General features: G+C 43.8%; 1 protein-coding gene across 1 annotated transcript in view; it reads right to left on the bottom strand.

Moving 5' to 3' along the window:
- The window catches only part of LOC126996635 (ankyrin repeat and fibronectin type-III domain-containing protein 1-like), a 366,486-nt gene that overhangs the window by 177,876 nt on the left and 171,850 nt on the right, over positions 1-16,760 (bottom strand). The gene's annotated exons all lie outside the window — the stretch shown is intronic.

Genomic DNA, 16,760 nt, shown 5'->3' with positions numbered 1-16,760 from the left:
TCTACGTCGCTACGCCTTCCCTATAACCTAGTCAAGTCCTTCTCCACTCCTATATTTCGTCAACCCCACTAGACCATAATTGTTTTCTTATTACGTTACAGTAGTCTCAATTTTCCTTCTATATTTCATTTTTCACACTAACATCCAGACCTTCCTCCACCTCGCTAGGCCTTCCACATAACCTGGTCCAGTCATTCTCCACTCCATCACTTCCTCGACCTCACTAGACCACAATTTCACAATATATTCTCCCTTGTCAATCTCCCTCTCTCCCCCCCCACCCACCCACCCTCACCCACACACCAACAGGCAGACCCTCACCTCCTCACAATGTGCTTCCTCCACTGCATAATCTTGTTCAGTTCTCGCTACATAACCTCGTCAACCCTTCTAAGCCACAACAATACCATCAGCCGTATTTCAAGCTCTCCCTTCCCAGAATATGTCAGTTATTGCAAACACAAAATACAACAGCTGCTTCTACACTATTTCTCGCCTTCGTTGAGTTTTAAATTTTCTTCACATTTCCAATTTCCAGCATATGTTCAAGGGCCAAAGCGACGGAGATGAGCACCGAGGCCACACCCAGCTATAACTTCTCATTAACCTCGTATGACCTTTTCCTCCTCCTTCTCCTGCTTCTCTTCCTCCTTTCCCTTCCTCTTCCTCCTCCTTTTTCTGGCTGCTTCTTTACTCTCCTTCCTCCTCTCTTCCTGCTCCTTCTGTGTACGACTACTTTTCTCCTCCTACTCCTCTTCCTCCTCCTTTTCCTGGCTACTCCTTTACTTTCCTCCCTTTCTTCCTGCTCCACTATTCTCCTCCTACTTTCTTCCTCCTCCTTTCCCTGGCTGCTCCTTTACTCTCCTTCCTTTCTTCCTGCTGCACTACTCTCCTCCTACTCCTCCTCTTCATCTTCCTCTTCCTCCTCCTCCTCCTAACTCTCCCGCCACAGCCTTACTAGAAGAGAATCTGAGATGGTTTGGTCTAGTCTGCTGTCGATGCCGTCCTGGCCAAAGAGCCATTTTCAGCCCATTTCCTTACTGATTGAATGACGACAGGCCACTACAGGCTCTCAAGGGATCGGAAGGAAGGAAGGTTAAGGATAGAGAGGAGTTTGAGGCTGTGAGGAAGGTGTGAGAAAGGGAAGAATAGTAGTTGTAAAAGGAAGGAATATGAGGAGGAGGAATAAAAAATGAGTGAAGATAGTAAGGGACGGAGGTTAAGGATAGGAAGGAGTGACTGAGGCTGTGAGGAGGGTGTGAGGAAGGGACAGAGATTGGTAGTAAATGGATGGATGAAGAAGAGGAAGGGAAGGACAGGAGACAAGAAGATGATGAGTAGGAAGAAGAGGAAAAGGGGAAAATGAGAAGGAAGAGGAGGAGGAAGAAGAGAAGGAACGTAAAAGAAGAAGAAATAGAATGGACAAGTGAAAGAGGGGAAGAAACTGAGAGACAGTGAGGGAGAGAGAGAGAGGAGAGAGAGGATTAAAGGTCCGGGATGGAGAGAGGAAGCAAGACAAGGGAAACGGAACAGAGGAGGACGGAGGAGGAAACGAAGTAAGTAAGCCCGGAAGAGGAGGAGGAGGAATACAGCACAAAGAAACACAAAGAAAGAACAAACAACAGCAGACCTGATGGTCCTTACGAGGCTGTTTGTAACAAGCTACACTAACTATCTAATCAAAGGCGGAAGATGAAGGACAGCGAAGGCGAAGGCTCCTCCCAACCACCACATGCCTCCAGCCAAAGCTGGCAGGAAAGGAAAAAGAACCATGCAGCATGGAAAAACTGCATGAAAATTATGTAGGAAAGAGGAAAGAACTACCATTAATGCTACCACTAACAGGGCGATAAAAACGGACAAGAACACCAGTATTCGAACGAACTTAACGTTATTACGACTACGAGTAATATCTTAGTTGCTGGTTGGATCAAAAATACTTGTCTAATCTATTCTTGAAGGTCGTAGCTGTTGTACTATCAACGACATCACAGGGTAGAGAATTCCAAACATTAACGACTCGATTGAAGAAGTGTTTGGCGTCGTGCAACGAGACTCTTATAACACTTATCTTTAAATTGTATTTCTTGTTCTATTTGATCGATCAATTGTAATGTTCCGCATTAATATCACAGAATCCTTTAAACATTTTAAACACTTCTATTAGATCGCCTCGCATTCTTCGTTTTAATAAGCTGAATAAATTTACTTCTTTGTCTTTCTTCATAAAATAAATTTCTCAATCTAGGAATCATTTTTGTTACTCTCCGTTGAACCCGTTCTAACTTTTCTACGTCTTTTCTGTAATAGTGAGACCAAAACTGTACACAGTACTCTAGATGGGGTCGAACCAGCGAATTATACAGTTCTTTTTCCGATTTATTATTACAGACTCGTCCGATGAGGCCAACCAATTTGATTGTGGTTTTAACTGCCTCTGAACAATGCTGACTGGGCTTTAAATCGCTTGATAGAGTGATTCCAAGATCCTTTTCTTTACTTACTGCAGAAAGTTGTTGGCCATTCATTACGTACTGAACGCGATTGTTATTATTTCCGATGTGTAACACTTTACATTTGTCAACGTTAAATTTCATTTGCCACTGATTGGCCCAACGTGCAAGTCGATCTAGATCTGATTGTAATGCTTCTTCGTCGAGTGTCGTAGTTACCTTACTAGGGATTTTTGTGTCATCAGCAAATTTTGATATTTTGCAAGTGAGCCCATCATCGATATCATTAACATAAATTAAGAAAAGCATGGGACCAAGCACTGATCCTTGAGGTACGCCGCTTCTGGCATCGAGCCAGTTAGATGAAACACCGTTTAGAACTACTCTCTGTTTCCGCTCAGAGAGCCAGTCCACAAGCCAATTGTGAATGTTACCCGAGATACCGTGCGCCAATAGTTTACTGAGCAATCGTTTATGGAGGACTTTATCAAACGCCTTTTGAAAATCGGGATATTAGATATCTACTGATCTGCTTTCATCGAACACCTCAAAAATATAATGAAAAAAAATACTTAAACACAAACGTTTACTCCGGACACCATGTTGCGAATTATTTATTATATTATTTTCTTCGAAGAATTTCACCATACTGTCGCGAATGATAGTTTCCATTAACTTACAAACAATCGATGTCAGGCTAATTGGTCGATAGTTTCCTGGATGAGACTTGTCCCCCTTTTTGAAAATTGGTGTGACATTTGCTAGTTTCCAATCCGACGGAACTTTTCCAGCTGTTAAAGATTTATTGAATAAGATACAGAGCAGTTTACAAATTTGATGTTTGATTTCTTTTAAAATTCAAGGTGTACTTTTGTCTGGACCAGACACTTCGCTAACTTTAATCTTATCAATTGTGCGTAAAATGTCACTTTCTACGATGAGGACGCCATTTAATCTTTTCAGTTCTTCTAACCTCTGGCGGTTGAGGTAATAAACCTTCGTCGGTAAATACGGATGCGAAAAAGTTACTTAGGATTTTAGCCATTTCATTTTCATCGTTCGTGTGGTTACCATTGTCATTAGCAAGCGGTCTGATACTACTTGCATTCTCTAGAAAGGCGAAGGGTGCGTGGAGACATGATCGAGGTTTATAAATGGATGAAGGGCTTTAATAAGGGAGACATTCATAAGGTTTTGAAAGAGAAGAGAACCGGGGGACACAGTAAAAAACAGAAAAATGATAAAATTTCAGATTCAACAGGGACATAGGCAAAATTGGTTTTACTAACAGGTGGATGAGTGGAATAGAATATAAAGTCATGTGGTGCTGTGCATACAAAATTCACAAAAAAAATTCAAAAAGAGATATATACAGCAGCGATATTAGGTGGTAGGGGGGGATACACAGGCACAGAGGGCTAGGGTACAGGCCTACTGCACCGGCCCTTTGCTTATCCTCTTTCTTGCGTTCTTATGTACAAGTGAGTGACTTGTTATTATTTACATAGCTAAAAAATTATTTGGGATTAGATCTGCTTGTTTCCGTTATATTTTCTTCAAGATTTTTCTTGCTTCGTTTTATTAAATTTCTTGGTTTCGTGGCGAATTCTGGAGTTGATATGTATCTACAGTATACGCGTTTTTTTTAAGAGAGAGGCTATTTTTAATTTCGTTATTCCACCATTTGGGTTTCTTAAAAGTTGAACGTTTGTTACAATAGGGTACGCATATGCTTATGCCATTGCTCAATATTGTGGTGAAGGCCTCCCACGATTTATCAATATCTCTTTTCATAGAAATTACAGTCCAGTCAGAATTACTTAGAATTGATCGGAGTTTTACGAAATTTGCTCTGATAATCAGGCACCTTTTCTTTACTAGGATTTACTTTACATTTTTCATCTTGATGCTGAACGTGATTATTCGGTGATCGCTAGAACTAAAAACTGGACCAACAATTACTTCGTTCACTGGATCAGCTGTCGTTGAAAAGATAAGGTCAAGTATACTATTTTCCCGAGTCGGTTCTTTAACATGTTGATGTAAATCACTTTCTAATAAATTTGTGTACAGTTCGAGCCCTGTATGAGGGTTCAACGGTTCGCCCCATCTTTTCACTGGCAAGTTAAAGTCCCCATAAGAACTGCCTCGCAACTGCTATTTGTTTCTAGTATTAATTCACTTAACGAGTGGTCGATATCAAGAGTCTGCCCTGGTGGTCTATAGATTAGTCCAACTATTATTTTAAGACATTTTTAATTTCACTAAAAAAGGTGTCCACATTGGTTATAAAATCTGTTCTCAAGGATATTGGATGAAGAGAGTTATGGATATATCAGATAACGCCCCCACCCTGTCCTCTCTTTCATGACTAAAAATCGTATAACCCGGTAATCTATATTCCGCAATGAAAAGGAGGAGAAGGAGAAGGAGGAGGAGGAAGAAGGAAGAGTTGGAGAAGAAGTTGCAGGAGGACTAGAAGAAGAAGCAAAAATAAGAGGAGGTGGAGGAGGAGGAGGAGGAGGAGAAGGAAGAATAGGAAGAGGAAGGACTAAATGGAATAATGGAAGATGGAGAGAGAATAGAAAGTTTGGAGTCTAAGCCGGAAGAGGAGGAGGAAGAGGAGGAAGAAGAGGAAGAGGATTAGAAGGAGGACGTGGATGACAACAAGGACGAAGAAGAAGGAGGAGGAGAAGGAGCAAGAGGAAAAGAAAGAAAGAAAACATGACAACAGAAGAACAAGAACAGAACTGAGAATAGACACGAATATGAGAGAGAGAGAGAGAGAGAGAGAGAGAGAGAGAGAGAGAGAGAGAGAGAGAGAGAGAGAGAGAGAGAGAGAGAGAGAGAGAGAGAGAGAGAGAGAGAGAGAGAGAGAGAGAGAGAGAGAGAGAGAGAGAGAGAGAGAGAGAGAGAGAGAGAGAGAGAGAGAGAGAGAGAGAGAGAGAGAGAGAGAGAGAGAGAGAGAGAGAGAGAGAGAGAGAGAGAGAGAGAGAGAGAGAGAGAGAGAGAGAGAGAGAGAGAGAGAGAGAGAGAGAGAGAGAGAGAGAGAGAGAGAGAGAGAGAGAGAGAGAGAGAGAGAGAGAGAGAGAGAGAGAGAGAGAGAGAGAGAGAGAGAGAGAGAGAGAGAGAGAGGCCAAACCAAGGCTAAACTAAGTAAGCGAGTAAGGGAGAGAGGCGAAGAGGCTGGCTATACTCGTGTGCGCCAGAAACCCAAGGAAACGGGAGGCAGCTCAGGGTCAGGGATTGGGACGAGGCAAGGCTTGAGCAAGGAAGAAAATTTAAAGTAATTGCAAGGAGGGTGGACGGGCGAGGCGGCGAGAAAGAGGGACAGAGAGGAACAAAGACAGACCGGAGATGAAACAAATGAAAACACAAGAACTGAAGAACCAGGACAGAAAAGAGAGGAGAGAGAAAGAGAGACAGAAGGAATGGTTAAGATAATTTCAGGAAGGGTGGACGGGCGAGGCAGCCAGAGAGAGGATAGCGACAGCAATACAGAGACAGACAGACAGATAGAGTATGCAAGAGAGTGACAGGGAGAAAGAAAGAGAAAGGGAAGGCGAGCACGGTAAAGAAAGGAATGAATGAATGAAAAAAAGAATGAAAGATGAAAATGACGTCAGGGAAGGAGAAGAAAGAATAAGAAGATGAAGAAGGGCTTGAATAATACGCCAGAGAATGGAAACTTCGGAGGAGAAAAGAAGGAAGAAAGAGGAGGAGGAGGAGGAGGAGGAGGAGGAGAAGCCTTCAGACAAAAGAGAAATACGGTCATGTGAAAGAGAGATAGAAAAGCAGAAGGAGAGGAAGGAAGGAAGGAAGGAAGGAAGGAGAGAGAGAAATAATAAAATGAAAAAGAAATGATGAGAGGAAAGGAGGAAAGGAAAATAGGAAAGAGAAACGAGCGGAGAGAGATGGAAGGAGGACAGGAGAAAAGAGGAGAGAAGGAGGGAGAAGAGAAGGGAGAGAGAAAGAGAGAAAATGGAGGTAAAGAAAGGAGTGTTGGTAATATAAACAGTAGGAAGAGTAGGAGGAGGAGGAGGAGGAGGAGGAGGAGGAGGAGGAGGAGGAGGAGATGGAGATGAAAACTGGTGATTGAAGTCAATGAAGTTTGTTTTCCTTTCTTTCTCATCACCACCAATACCACCACCACCACCACCACCACTAACATCTCCATTACCACCGCCACCACCACCACCACCACCACTAACATCTCCATTACCACCGTCACCACCACCACCACCACCACCACTAACATCTCCATTACCACCGCCACCACCACCAATTTCCACAATTACACCCATCATCACCACCATCATCAACACCAATAACAACATTACGTACGCTATCACCACCACCACCATCACCATCACCACCGCACCCACCACCACCACTACTACAACTACTATTACTTCTACCACCACCACCACCACCACCACCAATACCACTACTATTACTACTACTACTACCATAACCACCACCACCACCACCACCACCACCATCACCACCACCACCACCACCACCACCACCACCACTCCCACACCATTTCCTCCTCAAACAATGCATTTCCAAACTCACTTCCCGCCGGAAAACGAGAGAGAGAGAGAGAGAGAGAGAGAGAGAGAGAGAGAGAGAGAGAGAGAGAGAGAGAGAGAGAGAGAGAGAGAGAGAGAGAGAGAGATAGAGAGATAGAGAGAGAGAGAGAGAGAGAGAGAGAGAGAGAGAGAGAGAGAGAGAGAGAGAGAGAGAGAGAGAGAGAGAGAGAGAGAGAGAGAGAGAGAGAGAGAGAGAGAGAGAGAGATAGAGAGAGAGAGAGAGAGAGAGAGAGAGAGAGAGAGAGAGAGAGAGAGAGAGAGAGAGAGAGAGAGAGAGAGAGAGAGAGAGAGAGAGAGAGAGAGAGAGAGAGAGAGAGAGAGAGAGAGAGAGAGAGAGAGAGAGAGAGAGAGAGAGAGAGAGAGAGAGAGAGAGAGAGAGTCTACACACACATATATTTATTGTAACCCAGAATTTACCTCTGAAAATACTGACTGAACCAAATTATTCATTCTAACATTCCGGCAAAATATGATACGGTGTGTGCGAATGTTCGTGTGCGTGTGCGTGTGTGTGTGTGTGTGTGTGTGTGTGTGTGTGTGTGTGTGTGTGTGTGTGTTTGTTTGTGTGCAGATCAAACTTAATTTCCTCGCCACTGCAATAAACTTCACTGAAAAAAATCATCGTGTGCTCCCGTTTGTTATTCGTCCCAGCACTAAAAAAAAATAATATAGCGTTACAAAATAAACACATAAAATCTAGCTTCCGTAATCATCATTATTAACCTGCGGAGTGGCGACGGCGGAGGCGACGGAGGGAGGAAGGGTGGATGAGTGAGTAAGTGAGTGAGTGAGTGAGAAAGTGAGTTGATTATGATGCTATTTGTTATTTTTGTTGCTGTTTCTCTTTACTTTGATGAATACCAAGATACGTAGATAGATAGATAGAAAGATAGAGATAGATATATAAATAGCGAGAGAGATAAAACACAAACAAAAAACAGAGAGAAACAGAGAAACAAGGGAAGCAAATAATCTGAAACATAGGAATTGAGAAACTGACACAAGGATAGATTAAGAGAGAGAAAAAGAAACAAAAGAAAAACAAAGGGAAACAGAGAGAGAGAAACAGAGACAGACAGAGACAGAGGGAATAGAGCGGGGAGAAAGAAAGAGAACCAGAAAGAAAAACAGATAAAGATAATAAAAAGAAACAAAAACAAAGAGAAACAGAGAGAGTAACAGACAGCGACATGGACAGAGAGGGGAGCGATGAGGGAACTAGTCTCCCTTAGCACTTAATTAGCTCATTCTTAATTCAACCCCATCGATCTTCCTCGCCGCCTCTAGAACTCACTCACGCCAGCCAGGCAGCGGAGACGTGACAGCCACCGCGGCACCGCTCTCAAGATGATTTAACCTGCGCCTTTTCCTCTCACCTTCCTCCTTGCCCTCCCTTTCCTCCGCCTACACAGCTCCTTCCACGGCTGTTATTATTATTAGTTTTATCATTATTTTACAGCAAGGGAGACAGCTCAAGGGAACCAAACCAGAGTAGCAACAATATACACCCACCAAGCGCATCTCCAACAAAAGAAAAACAGAAGAGGCCAAAAGAGAGGGTATAACTTGGATAAATAATAAATTCAAGTACAGAAAAGAAATAGGGAAAAACTGGTTCACGAAGAGTAGTGGAGGAGTGGAACAAACTGAGTAGGTATGTAGTTGAGGTGAAGACAATCGGAACCCTTAAATGGAGAATAGATGTATTTATGGACGGAAAGGGAATTAGGTGAGCAACCCGCCTTCAGGAACTGCCTTGTGTGTGTGTGTGTGTGTGTGTGTGTGTGTGTGTGTGTGTGTGTGTGTGTTTGTGTAGGTCGTCTGTCGTTTTGCAGTCTCCTTATGTCGTTGAGTATTCGTATATATTATCTTTCCTTCCTCAAGCCCGTTTCTCTACCCTCTTTCCACCCTTTTAAGTCCACTTTCTCTACCCCCTTCCCTTTCTTTGTCGTCTTTAGCCCCTTTCCTTCCTTACACTTCTTACTCTCATTTCCTTCCCTTCCTTTCCCGCCCTTTTACCCCACCCCCTTCACTTCTTTTCTTCCCTTCCCTATCTTAGCCCCTTCCTTTCCTATTGCTTCCTTCTTCACCCGTTTCTCTTCCACCCTCACACCAAACACACACACACACACACACACGCACTTTTCTTCCACGACCCCTTCCCTTCACCTCCCTCTCTGCATTCCACCATTCCTCAACCCTCCCTTCCTCACACCAAACACACACACATACTTTTCCTCCACGACCCTCTTCCCTTCACCGTCTCTTTCCATTTCTCCGTTCCTCAACTCTCCCGCCCTCTCACACGCGTCTCCCTCCCTCAGCCGCGTTAAAATAGCATGACAGCAACAAGGCATGCAGGATAAGCCACGGCCGCCTTGACGGGGCCTCCATGATGGACTTAACACTCACGCCAGCTTAAGCTCTTAAATTTTCGAGCCTAATTTCCCCCCCGCCCTCAGCAAAGACGGGCGGTGCTGCGGCGGAGTGTCACGCGTGTCTTCCTCGCTGGCAGGTTGTGTTAAGGCCTTTCCCTCATTCTCAGTCAGCCTCATTTGCACACGAGTAGTCACAGAGATCTAAATGCTAATGCGGCCATATTAGCCACGCGTGCTTGCTTGCTCCACACAACCCCCGCAATCTTCATATCCCTCCCCCCGCGCCCCCCAAGCACACACATTTGACATGGCTTTCGTAGGAGTTTAGGGCATTTCCAGGGGTAGTTTTATGACCCTGGTACTAGTATGACCCTTCTTCTGTACCATGAACCTATAAAACACTCATTAGAACACGGTTCTAGTGGTATTAAGGTCTCATTCTTAAACATATCGGCCCCCAAACACACAAATTTGACAAGGCTTTCGTAGGGGTTTTGGACATTTCCAATGGTAGTTTTATGGCCCTTCTGGGAGTATGACCCTCCTTCTGTACCCTGAATCTAAAAACACACACATTAGAACCCGATTGGTCTCCTTTTCGGCCTTTGGAAATAGTTAATGTGAGGGGCGGAAGCGTCTGAGATCACCGCCTCGGGCCTCGCAAGCATACAGGCGCTAGGCAAAGCGAGGAGGCAACAAATTTCAGGCAAATGGCCATCAGCATATTGGATTGCGAGGGTTATGGCGCAGCGAAAACATGTATGTATGCAGCGCGATGGGCGGGTGAGGAATGCGTTAGATGAGCGAAAGTAGAAGAATGATAAGAGTTTTTAACATTTACTACCGAAGAGCAAGATTTTACCGAAGAAGAGCTTAACAAAGAAGAGTTTACCGTAGAGGAGTTTACCGAGAAAGAGTTTACCGAAGAAGAGTTTACCGATGAAGAGTTTACCGTAGAGGAGTTTACCGAGAAAGAGTTTACCGAAGAAGAGTTTACCGAGGAAGAGTTTACCGAAAAAGAGTTTACCGAAGAAGAGTTTACCGAGGAAGAGTTTACCGAAGAAGAGTTTACCGAGGAAGAGTTTACCGAAGAAGAGTTTACCGAAGAAGAGTTTACCGATGAAGAGTTTACCGAAGAAGAGTTTACCGAAAAAGTTTACCGAAAAAGTTTACCGAAGAAGAGTTTACCGAGGAAGAGTTTACCGAAAAAGAGTTTACCGAAGAAGAGTTTACCGAGGAAGAGTTTACCGAAGAAGAGTTTACCGAGGAGCAAGAGTTTACCGACGAGCAAGAGTTTACCGAGGAAGAATTTACTGACGAAGAGTTTAACGAAGAGATTTTCACCGAAGAAGAGAAAATGTTGCGTTGATTGGTAAAGTGGAAGCAATTTTTGGGCTGGAATTATAATGGAACTGCCGTGGAATAATCAGTTTGTCGTCTGCCGCCGCCGTTGCTTCATTTCCTGTGTATTTCAGTCTCATTATGCATTCCAAAACATTTCTTTGCTGCAACTTTTATTTACGCGGATTCTTTTTTCTTCTTTTTTCTTCTTTTTCTTCCCCGTGATTCTGTTCCTCCTACACACTGCTTGCTGCTCACGCGGGAATGACTCCATCTGCATGTTCGCTAAATTTTCCTTGCCTTTCTTTTTCCTTCCGGCCGGCAGGTCTCTCAGGTTATTCCCCTTTCTCTCTCTCTTTTCCTCTCTCTCTCTCTCTGGCTCTCGACGATGCCTTTGTCATTTCCATCAGTGTTCTCAGGGCCGACCATTCTATTGCTGGTCATTGGTAGCCATTTATCCTCAAGACCTTTACTACCACTTCCTTTAACGCCTCCTACTCATCTTTATTATAATTTTCGTGTTCTCTGGATGTTGCTGAATAAGACAAGACGTTCCCATGCTCTTTAGCGAATAAAGAGCATTTTTTTAGTTTGCGTTTCGGCGTAATCCGGTAGCAAGGAAGGGAAGTGGAGGGAAGGGAAGAGAAGAAAGGGAAGAAGAGCGACCAGAGATGGATTGCTCTATGTATACAACACAGCTTTCTCTTGCTCTCTACATCACAAACCACATTTTCTACCTAGCGTTTCAGCACAGGAGGGGAGCTATAATTTACGATTTCATAAGTTTCCTACAGCAATTTCGTCTCCTGTCTCCTTAACCACAATAAATACAGAACAAAGAACATCGCAAATGGATCGTCAGGGGGATGTTTGGACACTGGACAGCGGGAAGAACACTATGAAGAACGCTTTACCAGGCAATTCCAGAGACCAACAGGGCCGCGGGGGGGGAGGCTATTACTAACCCTCGGTAGGACAAAGGCCTCCCCCGACGCCCTCCACCTCTGATGTTAGTGCACTCCATCCTGTTCTCTCAGAGGGTCTAATTTCACCTCACTACCTGGCGCTCTGTTGGCCCTGACTTATATACAATTTCTGGGTTGCTGTTCTCTTACTATTCTTGTCAGTATGTTAGCAATTCCATTCATAAAACGACCAACATGAGTCAGTTTATTACTCATTCGTCACCAAACATGATAGACCGATTTTCTCCACACTTTACACAGCTACCAAACTCTACGATTCTCAGTTTCTTGCGTTCACTTGCAATATTAACTCTTCCTTTTAATAGCTCTACGCACAAGACGACCTTCACAAGTCAATCTATTATTCATTCTGTACCAAAACCTGTTAAACCTCTTTTCTCAACACTTTACACGGCATCTAACTCTACGGACTTCAGCTACCCGCGTTCACTTACAATATCAACTCTTCCTTTTATTCATTCGTGATCAAAACCATCATAAACTTATTTTTCCCTAACACTTAATACATTACACAGCTACCAAACTCTACGGTCTTCAGCTTCCCCCGTTCACTTACAGCATTAACACTCTTTTATTCTACCCACCCCCAGAAGACTACGTGTAAAGCCTGGGCAGCCCGCGTGACTAAGAGAAGACACTCGCGGAGGAGACTGCGTGAGGGAGCCCAACACATTTTTTCGCATGCACCTCCGCAGGGAAATCTGACCTAGGTGATATATTTTTATACACAACAGAGATTTTTTGACCTGTTCTCTGTGTTTTGTTTATTTCAGCAGTGAGAGAGAGAAAGAAAGACAGAGAACAGAGAAGCTAGGCGATATATTTTTATACAGAGGAGAGATTTTTTTACTTGTTCTATATTTTTGTTTCTTTCTGCAGTGAGAGAAAGAGAAAAGAGACAGGGAAACAGAGAAGCTAGTGTAGAAAAATAAGAGAGAGACAGTTAGAGAGTAAAATAAAACTTGTCGGGAATAGTGAAAGAAAGAAAGAGAGATAGCAAGAAAGAAAAATAGTGAGACAGAGACAGAGAAACAGAGAAACTAATCTAGATGAGAGAGAGAGAGAGAGAGAGAGAGAGCTAGCTACAGATTGTAATACACATTTATAAGAATTGCCAGATGGAGTGTACATACATTTCCTAAGGCCTTTTCCACAGCCCTTGGTCCTTTGTCTCCTAAATCCTAAGAAATACATACAGTGAGGAAGCTTCTGATGACGACACGGCAATTAGAAACAGAGACATAGAGCTTCAGATTACAATACACACATTTACAAGACTTCCCCAATAGAGTGTAGCCTATAACGTACATTTCCTAAGGCCTTTTCTACAGCCTATCTACAGTCTCTCATCTCCTCTACCATAGCAAATATCAATCGGCACTTCTCCACCCGAAATTGACCCATTTTTTGACCTCTCGTTTTTGTTTCCTTTTGCCGGAGTAGCGTTACCTTCCCTTTACCTCTCCTATTCCCCCTCTTCTTCCTCTTATCACCCTTTACCTTCCCTTTAACTCCTCTCCTCCCTTCCCTTCATTCCCTTTCACTTTCCTTATTCCTCCTCTCCTGTCTTCTCCTCACCTTTTAAACTCTCATTTACTTCTCTTATTCCACCTCTCCATTAGTAGATGTTTTTGATTTTTGCCCTTGAGCTGCCTCCCTTCCTGTGAAAAACATATATACAGTGAGGAAGCTACTGATCACGACAAAGCAATGATTAATAAGAAGGAAAACAATGAGAAAACATATCCTCATATGTAGTGTAATTATGACATACATTTGCTAAGTACATGCAGTGAGGGCGCTTCTGATGACAACAAGGCAATGAATAATAAACAGGAGAAGGAGAAGGAACGAACAGGACCTCGTATGGCATCGCAGGGCAGGACGCATTCAAATTATGCTTCCTCGTTATTGGGTTCGCAGCTGCACCAATCAGACCCGTGCATGCCATTACCTTCACCGTGATAATCGGGCTTGACGGCATCCGCTTATAGTTTTAGTCCCTCTTCACTTCCATATCCGCTTCCAACTCCCTCTTCCTCCTTCTCCTTCTCTGTCAATTTCGTCTATTTTGCGTCCTTCTCCTTCTCCTGATTTTCCTTTTCCTCTTCCTTCTCCATTTCCTCCGTCTCTGTCTCTTCTTCTAGTCCCTAACCTTCCTTCTAATAAACTTCCTCCTCCACTTCCTTTTTTCTCTTCTGATTCTCCTCCTGTTCCTCCTCTTTACTCTCATCCACAGCTTATTTCACTTTCCTGTAACTCATCCGTGGTGGAGTGGTCAGCAGCATGAGTATTGAAGCCACGATCAGCTATAGAACATACCCCAAACGTTACCCTTACACTACCTGCTGTACGTGGGTATGGCGGGGAGTTGTGCATTAAGGTATCGATAAAGGAAGGAACTCGAGGCCATTTTTAAGAGTTGTACATATTATCCAGGCATTGTTTACCCTTCCTTAGTTCTCTTCTCTCTCTCTCTCTCTCTCTCTCTCTCTCTCTCTCTCTCTCTCTCTCTCTCTCTCTCTCTCTCTCTCTCTCTCTCTCTCTCACGCTCTCTGGGCAAAACCAACGCACTGGGGAAGAACAACAGGCAGTGTGTGTGTGTGTGTGTGTGTGTGTGTGTGTGTGTGTGTGTGTGAGCACACACACACACACACACACACACACACACACACACACACACACACACACACACACACACACCCTCAAACGCACTCCCTCCCCAGACATGCACCCCCCATTCCTCCCACACGAACTCTTCCCCACCCCACCCCCTACCCCCCCATACACACACACACACACACACACACACACACACACACACACACACACACACACACACACACACACACGGGTGGCCAAGGACACTCTTATCACGGGCGGAGGATACCCCATTTACATACTAATGACAACCTGAGTTATCGATAATGGAGGTCGCCAGTCGCCACAGAAACCGCTACGCCGTTGTTTACCAGAGAGAATCAAGGGCACGGAAGGCCTAGGGAGCTCTCCTCAGCGACCCCGAGAGGCAGAAAGACGCTGGTAGACAGAGAAAGACAGGGAAGCGAGAAGGGAGATACTGCGAGGTGCTGAGCTTGAGCCAAGGGCAAAGACGGCCTAGGGAGCTCTCCTCTGCGACCCCGGGAGGCAGAAAGGCGCTCGTAGACAGAGAGAAAGACAGGGAGGCGAGAAGAGATACTGCGAGGTGCTTCGGGTAGTATATTTTAACGTTTCGGCGCCCAAGCACACACATTTGACAAGGCTTTCGTAGGATTTGTGGACATTTCCAGCGGTAGTTCAATGACCCTGTTGGCAATGTGACCCTTCCTCTGTACCATGAATGTGGAAAAACAGTCGTGAAAACCCGATTAATCTCCTTTTTGGCCTTTGCTAGGTGCTTAGTGCCGTATTCTTCAAACACTCCGGTATCAAAGCACACATATTTGACCAGACTATCGTAGGATTCATGGGCATTTCCAGGGGTAGTTCAATGACCCTGGTGGTAGTGTGACCCTTCTTCTTTACCATGAACTCTTCGACCTTTGGAAATAGTGGATGAGAGAGGGGGTGGAAGCGCCTGAGAAAACCGACCTTAGCAAGCCTGCCGCCCCGTTCTCAGGCTTGTAAAACTGCCGAGCAATTTTCCTGAGCATCTGTGTTTCTGTGTTCGTGTCGTTACCTGGCTGTAAAACACTTTTATGACTCGTGCTAGACAAGACGCTCGCCCTGTTACGTCAGAGAAGAGGGAGGTACAAGTGGCGAACCTTGAGTCAATCTTTCACGAACAGAAGCCATTGAGGATACAGAAAGCAAGAACAAGAAGTATTAATGTGAACTACAGACTTAGATGCATATTATTCATCTTCCAAGGGCTCTTCAGGTGTAGAAGTGAATGAACTTATTAACTTATATAACCATCGAAAATATTCAAACTCAGAAAGAAGATATGGTAGAGAGATAGATAGATGGAATGAATGATGAATATAGATAGACAGATAGATAGATAGATAGAGTGAGTGTGTGTATGTGTGTATGTGTGTGTCATGCCATCACACTGCAGGGAGGCACAGAGGAGTTAGGGTTACAAGACAGAGGAAATCAAAGCGAAGGGAGGAAGATAGAGGGCGAGGGGGCGATGTTAAGGGTGTAGTGTTAAAATGTTGGCAGCGTGGACAAAGGCACAATCCTTACACACACACACACAAGCACACACACACACACACACACACACACACACACACACACACACACACACACACACACACACACGAATCCCTCACCCGTAACCTCATCTGCCTGCTTCTCTTACCTTTCACATTGATTTATTTCTCCTCTCCTCTCTCCCGCCCTCTCATTCCTCCCTTTCTTTCGTTTCTCCTTCTCTTATGCTCTTCAAGCCACTTTTTGTCTCCTCCATTCCTCACTCTCTCTCCTCACTATATCTTTTTTTTCTTTTCTTCTATTCAATTATCTCTCTTTTCTCCTCCATTCCTCACTCTCTCTCCTCACTACATCTTTTTTTTCTTTTCTTCTATTCAATTATCTCTCTTTTTTCTTCCATTCCTCACTCTCTCTCCTCACTATATCTTTTTTTTTTCTATTCAATTATCTCTCTTTTCTCCTCCATTCCTCACTCTCTCTCCTCACTATATCTTTTTTTTCTTTTCTTCTATTCAATTATCTATCTTTTCTCCTCCATTCCTCACTCTCTCTCCTCACTATATCTTTTTTTTTCTTTTTTTCTATTCAATTATCTCTCTTTTCTCCTTCATTCCTCACTCTCTCTCCTCACTATATTTTTATTTTATTTTCTTCTATTCAATTATATCTCTTTTCTCCTCCATTCCTCACTCTCTCTCCTCACTATATATTTTTTTTCTTCTATTCAATTATATCTCTTTTCTCCTTCATTCCTCACACTCTCTCCTCACTACATCTTTTTTTTCTTCTATTCAATTATCTCTTTTCTCCTTCATTCCTCACTCTCTCTCCCCACTGCATCTTTTT

This window comes from Eriocheir sinensis, chromosome 10, assembly GCF_024679095.1.
Source record: "Eriocheir sinensis breed Jianghai 21 chromosome 10, ASM2467909v1, whole genome shotgun sequence".
Lineage (NCBI taxonomy): Eukaryota > Metazoa > Arthropoda > Malacostraca > Decapoda > Varunidae > Eriocheir > Eriocheir sinensis.
This window is presented reverse-complemented; position numbering and strand designations above follow the sequence as displayed.